The 10,307-nt window shown below is 42.0% G+C and overlaps 1 protein-coding gene across 2 annotated transcripts in view; it reads right to left on the reverse strand.

Annotated features, from left to right (window-relative positions):
• SLC35E2B (solute carrier family 35 member E2B) overlaps window positions 1-5,926 on the reverse strand; it is a 38,600-nt gene extending 32,674 nt beyond the window's left edge. Inside the window, exons 1-2 of one of the 2 annotated variants that reach the window (XM_076061282.1) lie at window positions 4,920-5,926; window positions 4,673-4,799 (exon numbers count right to left, since the gene is read on the reverse strand). The gene's annotated coding sequence lies outside the window, so the exon portion shown is untranslated. Of the gene's footprint in view, window positions 1-4,672 lie in introns of both variants that reach the window. The other variant, XM_032946883.2, reaches the window with a different exon arrangement.
• Between the last annotated feature and the right edge of the window lie 4,381 nt (window positions 5,927-10,307).

Genomic DNA, 10,307 nt, shown 5'->3' on the forward strand with positions numbered 1-10,307 from the left:
TGCCGCTCAACTGATTTGGAGTAAGGCCTCTGCTGCCAAACCAGAGCTGGTCATAAGCACACTGCCCAGGTATGAAAACCTATCCACTCCACAACTACCCCACCAATGGGGTAGTTGAGAGAGTGGAGTGGTTGATGACATAAAATACCCAGGCAGGTGCTTCGTTTTGATTGGGCTGATGGTAAGGCCCCACATTGTAGTGGCACGCTCCAATATATAATACATATACAGTACTCCACAGACAGTGGTTACTTCTTGAGATGTGACGTGTGGAATTTTCCTCAGATATTATTTTCTTTCTAAAGAGATATGCACACAATTCCTCAACTAGCTTTAACATTCTGCTTCAATTAAATGTCATGATACGGTCTTAACAACAAAAAAAACATTTTCTAATCCAACAATCTAGATGGTCCTTTTTGCTCCCACTCTTCATTATGGCATCTTCCATCACTTTAATGCAGTTTTATCCGATTTCAAATCTCCTTCCTTGGAAGTGTAAAAGAAAGCTACGCTCCCCCACGAATTACATGGAATAACTGTGGACATCATCAACGAAGTGATGGGAACCCACACCTACATACGGTGCGAAATAAGTTCAACATACATATGTAAGTGGGAATGGCTGTTGATACCAAATTAGCAGACCGTTTTAATTATGTTTTCAAAGACGTGAAATGACTCAATGGTGGAATAATTCTTGGGTTAAAAAATATGAGATAAAAATGGTTTCAAGGATTAGACCCATTAACATCTTGTTCCTACGAGGCCAGGAATGTGAATAGTTCAGAATATAATTCAACTTACCACATGGGCGTCTACACCCTAGAAAAGCCAAACAAACGAATGTCAAAAACATCAATTGTGCCAGGCTTTTATCGACAATGGAAAGGCATTTGATTCGGTGGAACCAAAATCAGTCGTACCATGCTCACTCTGGTCCAACACCATGTGAGACTAGGCTCTAAGAAAAGCTGTCTCGGGTGTGGACCAATCAATTTCAAGGACAGTGCATACATTATCAGAGTTGTCTTTTTGTTTGCATTTTGACCGCAAGTGTTGTGGTTAATGCAAACATTATCCCATGTATAACGGTGTCAGTTTTGTTGCCAGATAAAAGGGTAAAAACCTATTACCACTCATTATATATTTTGCAAATAAAAAAAAGTCAACAAATCATTTTCAAAGAACCGCTACATAGAGCATAGTAATATAACATGGGATAGGAAGTTTTGACCAAATACCATTGAGAGTCGCTCTCGAGATGGTTTGCTTTCATCAGGAATATTTTGCTGGTTTTTTCATGTATTTTCTGTTTGCACAGTCACGTAGTCACTTTAAGATGTTTTTCTTGTTCGTGTTTTTGTTTGTTGTGGTTGCACCCGATTCAAGAGCCGAGTGGCTCACAGGGCTATACCAAAAATAAATAAACTGAAAAAAAATAAACTGAGAGTTCCCTCCAGTGACAGACCTTCCGCCAGCTGTAGCGTGAGCAGGCAATTGCAGGGCTGCGCCTCTACCCCTTGTACGTGCTACATACAGCATGCGAGTCCACACAACACAGCCCCCCACACGTTACACGTGTTAAGCACTCTACTGTGGACTGTAAGTAAGATTTCTGTTTTGCGAGGACCGAATAAGACGATGGGCTGGGTGGTGGTGCAGTGGTTTTGCGTGACCACATAATGAACTCCGGCCCACACCTTATACTGCTACTGATACTACTGCTTGATACTGCTACTGATACTACTACTGATACTGCTACTGATACTACTACTGATACTGCTTGATACTGCTACTGATACTACTGCTTGATACTGATACTACTGCTTGATACTGCTACTGATACTACTGATACTGCTACTGATACTACTACTGATACTGCTTGATACTGCTACTGATACTACTGCTTGATACTGATACTACTGCTTGATACTGCTACTGATACTACTGCTGATACTACTGCTTGATACTGCTACTGATACTACTGCTTGATACTGCTACTGATACTACTGATTGATACTGCTACTGATACTACTGATTGATACTACTGATACTACTGATTGATACTGCTACTGATACTACTGATTGATACTGCTACTGATACTACTGATTGATACTGCTACTGATACTACTACTTGATACTGCTACTGATACTACTGCTACTGATACTACTGCTTGATACTGCTACTGATACTACTGCTTGATACTGATACTACTGCTTGATACTGCTACTGATACTACTACTGATACTACTGCTTGATACTGCTACTGATACTACTGCTTGATACTACTGCTTGATACTGCTACTGATACTACTGATTGATACTACTACTGATACTACTGCTTGATACTACTGCTACTGATACCACTACTTGATACTACTGCTTGATACCGCTACTGATACTACTGCTTGATACTGCTACTGATACTACTGCTACTGATGCTGCTACTGATACTACTGCTTGATACTGCTACTGATACTACTACTTGATACTACTGCTTGATACTGCTACTGATACTACTGCTGATACTACTGCTTGATACTGCTACTGATACTACTACTGATACTACTGCTTGACACTGCTACTGATACTACTACTGATACTACTGCTTGATACTGCCACTGATACTACTACTACTGCTTGACACTGCTACTGATACTACTACTTGATACTACTACTGATACTACTGCTTGATACTGCTACTGATACTATTACTTGATACTGATACTACTGCTTGATACTACTACTGATACTACTGCTTGATACTGCTACTTATACTACTGCTTGATACTACTACTGATACTACTGCTTGATACTGATACTACTGCTGATACTACTGCTTGATACTGCTACTGATACTACTGCTGATACTACTGCTTGATACTGATACTACTACTGATACTACTGCTGATACTACTGCTTGATACTGCTACTTATACTACTGCTTGATACTACTACTGATACTACTGCTTGACACTGCTACTGATACTACTACTTGATACTACTACTGATACTACTGCTTGATACTGCCACTGATACTACTACTTGATACTGATACTACTGCTTGATACTACTACTGATACTACTGCTTGATACTGATACTACTGCTTGCTACTACTACTGATACTACTGCTTGATACTGCTACTTATACTACTGCTTGATACTGATACTACTGCTGATACTACTGCTTGATACTGATACTACTGCTTGATACTACTGCTGATACTGCTGCTGATACTACTGCTTGATACTGATACTGATACTACTGATACTACTGCTTGATACTGCTACTGATACTACTGCTTGATACTACTGCTGATACTACTGCTTGATACTGCTACTGATACTACTGCTTGATACTACTGCTGATACTACTACTGATACTACTACTGATACTACTGCTGATACTACTGCTGATACTACTACTGATACTACTGCTGTGATGGAGTGACTCATGCAGCCAGTTATGGCTGCTAAGTTTGGTAGTACATGTTATGTGTATATCGTTTATTGTAAAATTGAAATCACAGTTCCTATGATCACTGTTACATCGCTTTTATAGCTTTATTTTGGCGATTTCGAAAACGTTTTGGTTTAGCCATATTAGTTTGTTGCAGGAGAGAGTTAGACTGATAACTTTAATCCTAATTGTCTTATGGTTGTTGTTATTGTTGTTTGACTTGCATCCCACTGAGAATTTTGCGCACAGCGTTGGTGAACGATGCTTTTTCTGTTAGACTTTGCTGAGTTTCTCCTGGATTTTTCTGTTTGCAGCGTAGTCACTTTAAGATGTTTTTCTTGTTCGTGTTTTTGTTTTTGTTGTGCTTGTTGCGGTTGCACCCGATTCAAGAGCCGAATGTCTCGCAGGGGCTATACTAAACATAAATTAAAACTGAAACCTGTCAACGAATGCGGCTTACCGCGTATTCTTGAACAGGGAAATTTTGTTTCCAGGTCCACACGGCGTACTGCCGTTTCAATGCTGGCAACAACAACAATAACAACAAAGATGTGTCTATTTGTGTTTGCGTTTCTCCCTTGCGATGATGGTACTTTGTAGGACGAGCGTTGAGGTTTATATGTGGACACGGGGTGACCCAGCAAGGTTTGAATTGTGATCAGAGGCTTCGCGTGTATGGGCTAACATCAGTGGCGAGTGATACACAGAGAGAGAGAGGATAATGTGAAAACAGTGGCAGCTCCTAACCCGGCCCTCTCATCCCTGCACCCAACAACGTAGTGAAGGTTACCACAACAACAACAACGTGGTGCAGGTTACCAAAACAACAACACCAACGTGGTGAAGGTTACCACAACAACAACAACCACCACGGCCGACACGGCGTGGGAACTACGACCAGCAAGTGAACCGATAAACGACTACGCAATAATAATAATAACAATTGCTATTCCTGTCAAGGCACAGATTGTCACAGTAACGCACAAACACTAAAGTCTCCCAACAAGCACCACGACTCTGATGATGTACTTACACACACACAGACACACACACGCGCACGTTAACCAGCGCGAATGTATTAAAGCACAGGTCACGGTTTTAAGCAGCCAAAATTAACTCAAGTGAGCGACAACCCGCGCTTAATAAAACACACACACGAACACAGCCTTAAACGCAAGGAAGGGGAAAGAACAAAAAGTCGCTTACACGTAGTGGCCGTGCTTGCCTGGATTCCCCGCCGCAGCCTGGAGCTGGGCCCCACGCCAAGGAGCTGCGGGCGTGGGGGGTGGGGGATGGTGGTGGGCGTCCGTCACCCTTCAGCTACACCGCAGTGCTGTGGTGACAAAATCAACCATGCAAACTTCTACCGCGTTGTTGTCACTTACGACGACGACAACAACAACGAATTAACACGAAAATGCAAAACATCCGCCGGTGGTCAGCGACGGCGTGCCTTATGTACGGGGTTCATGTGGCAAGCGGCCGCAGCTTGCACGGACGTGCGGGACGATGATGTGCGAGCGACTCCTACTGATGATGAGCATGATCATGATGAAGATTATGTGCGAGTGATTCCTACTAATGATGATCATGATGATGAAGATGATGATGTGCGAGCGACTCCTACTAATGATGATCATGATGATGAAGATGATGATGTGCGAGCGACTCCTACTGATGATCATGATGATGATGTGCGAGTGACTCCTACTGATGATCATCATGATGAAGATGATGATGATGTGCGAGCGACTCCTACTGATGATCATCATGATGAAGATGATGATGTGCGAGCGACTCCTAATGATGATCATGATGATGAAGATGATGATGATGTGCGAGCGACTCCTACTGCTGATCGTGATGATGAAGATGATGATGTCGAGCGACTCCTACTGCTGATCATGATGATGAAGATGATGATAATGTGCGAGCGACTCCTACTGATGATCATGATGATGTGCGAGCGACTCCTACTGCTGATCATGATGATGATGTGCGAGTGACTCCTACTGATGATCATGATGAAGATGATGATGTGCGAGCGACTCCTACTGCTGATCATGATGACGATGTGCGAGTGACTCCTACTGATGATCATGATGTGCGAGTGACTCCTACTGATGATCATGATGAAGATGATGATGTGCGAGCGACTCCTACTGCTGATCATGATGAAGATGATGATGTGCGAGCGACTCCTACTGCTGATGAAGATGATGATGATGTGCGACCGACTCCTACTGCTGATCATGATGAAGATGATGATGATGTGCGAGTGACTCCTACTGATGATCATGATGATGAAGATGATGATGAGCAAGCGACTCTTACTGCTGATTATGATGATGAAGATGATGGTGATGTTCGAGCGACTCCTACTGCTGATGATCATGATGAAGATGATGTGCGAGCGACTCCTACTGCTGATGATCATGATGAAGATGATGATCTTCTTGGTTCTTTCGGTAAAGTCACGTAGAAGGGAAATAATTAAGTAACAAAACATAAAACATAATATTTTATTTTTATTTATTTTCATATTTTTTATTTTATAATGTTTTATTTTCCCTTCTACGTGATTTTACCGAAAGAACCAAGAAGATGAATCCCTAAGGTCACGAAAGCTTTAAATCGAGATGGTGATGATGATACCCCACCACGGCCACACCAACAACGCCGTGATCCCAACTCTCACCCACGAAGATTAAACTCGACAACAGTGCCTCTTACTCCCACTAGTTGCTCACTTATAATGTTATTATTAGGCTAGAGACTGTATATATATTTTTATTTGACCAGCTAAGGCCCCACTTAGCTGTGTAGATATATTTTTTTCAGAAGCGACCTGGCTACAATTTATATCTCAACGAAGTGGCTTATCATGTGGACATTTATAGCGGCCAAAGGTTCTAAACGCGCGTTTCTAAACGTGGGGGCGAAGGACCGGATGACCACGGTGAGAACACGAAAACTACAAACATACAGGCGTCAGAGGGTCGAGATCGAACCCACGACTTCCTGCATACCACGACTACAATATTAAAGCTTAGGGGCTGTCCATAAATGACGTCACGCGATTTTGGACGATTTTTGACCCCCTCCCCTCCTTTGTCACACGGCGTCACAAAAAGTCAGACCCCCCTCAAATATGACGTCACAAAGCTCTGCCCCCCTCCCCCCCCAAAAAATATATATTAAACATGCTTCAAATCGTATTCTTGGTTCTTTCGGTAAAGTCACGTTGAAGGGAAACAATAAAATATATGTCAAATCGCTTTAAACTATTGTCATTGTAGCGCGTATTTAATGTGGCGCTGCACTCTGATGTTGTAGGAGAAAACATTTATTTTAAAAGTCGTCTATTTAATTAAGTAGAACGTGTTGTCTATATTTATTTAAAGTTACGCATTTTGATGTGACGTCACATTTCTCAACCCCCCCCTCCCTCGTCACACATCGTCACAAATATCTGACCCCCTCCTCCCCCCTAGGTGCGTGACGTCATTTATGGACGGCCCCTTACTTGCAAATATACCGAACTGTTTCATGTTACACGACCACTGTTTTTTTGACTCGCGCGTGTTTCGTTTGGGACCGTTAAATGCCTCCTTTGTTAATTTGTGCAATAAACCTGAAGGACTCTGGACTCGACCCCTACAATATTAACTTGTTATTGTTTTATTGTTGCTGCTGTGCTCGGGCACTCGTGTAAAATAGCCGGGAAGATAGCTAAACGGTATCATCCGTGTAGCAAATTAAATAATGTTAATTGCAAAGATAAGCGGTTCGTCCATTGCATTGAGATAAAAAAAAATGTTATCAATAAATAATTATACGTAAAAAAAATTAGGTTACAATTGTTAATTATCATCCTCCAGATAGGATAGTTTCGCGAACTATGACCCCCAACATCGAACAGAGAGAAGGGTCCTTGTCGGTAACTATTTGCCCCAGTAAACGTGCCAACGTTGTTGGGCCAATTGTTGGACCCAACGTTGACTCAACGTTCCATGTTTACTGGGTGGCAGTTCACCATCATGGATTTAAGCCAGCCTGACTCACCGCTGGTGATACAGTGAATGCTCAAATCTGTCCCAGAGTTTTGCTTTTGTTGAACTCATGCGGCTGAAAATTATACACTTCCGTAATCCTGATGTAAAAAGTGTTTGTTTCCTCGCACACAATTTATAAAATGAGCTGGTTAGTCCAAATTATTTGATGATGCTGCTGCTGCATTGGCAGTGGTGTACGAGCATAGATCACAAAACACTTTAAACACATTCGTCAATAACACAATGCCTTGAAAAAAGGGCAATGTTTCGGGAAATGGCCCTTGGTTTTATGAAGAAGGGCCATTGCACGAAACGTCGCATGTTGCATATATGATTTCCCTTTTACATCAGTATTATTGACGAATGTAATGCGTTGTTGGTTAGTCCACCAGCCTATGAAAAAGCTTTCCACGCAAATGTTTTCCAGCTGCATTAGTCTGAGCAGCAGTGGGAATGCTGGCCCATTGGGGGCTCAATGAAGACATTATTTTTTAGGGGGGCACCCCCATCGCAATGTATAAAGTCCGAGTGAGCTAACAGAAGATATATCCAAAATAGATTTTTGGGTTATATCGTTTAAATATAAGTGTGTCATTAAACCCACCACCACCCGAAACAGCCAATTAATAAGGTTTGTCACGTAAATAATAACACGTGCCAATTCGTTACTAGTTCAGCAACCGGTGTATTGGGGAGTAAACTCACAACATTAACAATTTGAGTACGACGTTTCGCCGGTAATTACAAGCAGCATCATCAGACGGCAGCCAGAGTTGTGGGGAAAGACTCCTGTTTCGATCTTAGAATAGATGTTATTGTGCACAAACATCGAGTTGTAGTGAGATAAGAGATGCAGAGAGGAAAGAGATCATAGAATAAGTCACTTTTTAAACTTAATGATGCTCATGTTTATTCGGAGGTGATTTTGAGTTGATGTTTTGCTTGGCATGCTTCTGCCAAGCGCCACCACTCTTTATCAGAACAGTCTCGACCAGTTTCGACCTTCAGTTTCTTCAGCAGCGTGGCCTGAAACCCCCCAATATTTGCGGAAGCACAAAACGCTGGACCGGTTTATATTATTTATTATCTGCACCTCTTCAGTAGAGTGCAGCCTCGTAGATATGAGGGGTTTTTTTTTAGCAAGGAAACTCTGGACAGGTTTCGATTTGTCTGAGTCTCATCGAGAGTGTGACCTGTCCAACAATCCTGATGGCTTGTCTCAGGTCACAATACAGGTCAGAGGCGTAGGCTGTTTGGCACGGTCCCTCGTGCAAGAAATGTAAGTCTGCAATGAGTCCAATTTACCCTCCACTTTTAAGCCTGGCTTCTGGGTCCTTCCATTGCATCGCCTGCATGCTCTACAGGTTTATCAGTCGTGTCCACTGACTCAGACGCAGAGGATTGTGAGAGTGGAAGTTATCGAATCAGCCCATCATTACTATCACCCCTCCCAGGTCAATTAACTACGTGTTGCTTTGTTGGGAGGCAACCCAACAGTGTTTGATTCATGGTCAGATTGATTACCACTGCCATGGGAATGTGGAATTTCAACCATTGGCTACGGGGTACCCGACTGGAGATGAGCACCACCTGATTGCTCGTTGGATCCGGGAGACAGTTTGACTCTTTTTTTATATCGTAGCAAAATAAATTGAGCCTAGTTACATTTAAAAAAAAACTCCTTAGCATAAATGTTGCACATTTTACAGTAGTTTGTTATTTAAGAGGGAATCACTTGCACAGTGATTAGCGCACTGCATTACATTCGGTGTATCCCAAATGTAATCCAGGGCCATGGCTAACATCAATGACGCTTGATATCTGAACCGATCCTTGGCACTGCCTTCTCTAAACCCACACTGACCAATGTTGAAAGTACCGTACAGTACGTGTATCAATTTTGATTTAAAGCTTTCGTGACTGCAGGGATTCATATTCTTGGTTCTTTCGGTAAAGTCACGTAGAAGGGAAACAATGAAATATTATTGTTTTATTTTTTTAAATATTCTTTTAAATATTATTTTTGTTTCCCTTCTATGTGACTTTACCGAAAGAACCAACAATATAGTACGTGTACAGTCAAATAAACAACACGAGTCACACGGCATTGGAGGGCCTATAATCCTATATCCATCAGTGGGTTGACAAAGGGCTGTGAATTATGAATGTTATGTAATGGAGTATAAGCTGAAGTTTGAGTGTAGCACACTTCCTGGCCAATTGCACCATTTATAAGGTACCTTATGGGATGAAATTAGATTTAATTATGGGATTACTCTATTAAAAAAAGTTGTGCTAACATTTTTTGATGAGCTATTTCACATAATTGTATATATGTCCTTATGTATATCTTGTACATTTTCAATGGCTGGGTGGTTCATATTGGCTGTCAGGGCACTCGGTGAGTCGAGTACCATTGGTATCTTGGGTTCCATTCCCTGAAGATGTCTCTCCCAGGAGGATCATGCGAGTTGACAAGGCACCGAACCAGCTTGGCTCAAGTCATGGGTTTAACTCAGGGAATGGGTGTATCTGTCAGGAGGCTGTGTTGTTTGAAGATATGAAACCAGCGCATTCGAAATCATGCGTTTAAGCCGTCTATTTTAAGTGGCTTTAAATCATTATGATCAAATTACCTAGAATGTACCAGAACTTCAAGCCAATAATGGTTAATCCTGGATTATAATTGGATGGGCGACCACACATCAGGTTGTATTAGGCGGCTGTATGGCAGTGCATCACATCTGAGTCCAAGGGATTTGGTGTAAGGCTGTTGACTTTAGGTA

Source organism: Petromyzon marinus, chromosome 5 (genome assembly GCF_048934315.1).
Source record: "Petromyzon marinus isolate PM22_M1 ecotype Great Lakes invasive population chromosome 5, UKy_Petmar_22M1.pri1.0, whole genome shotgun sequence".
Taxonomy (NCBI): Eukaryota; Metazoa; Chordata; class Hyperoartia; order Petromyzontiformes; family Petromyzontidae; genus Petromyzon; species Petromyzon marinus.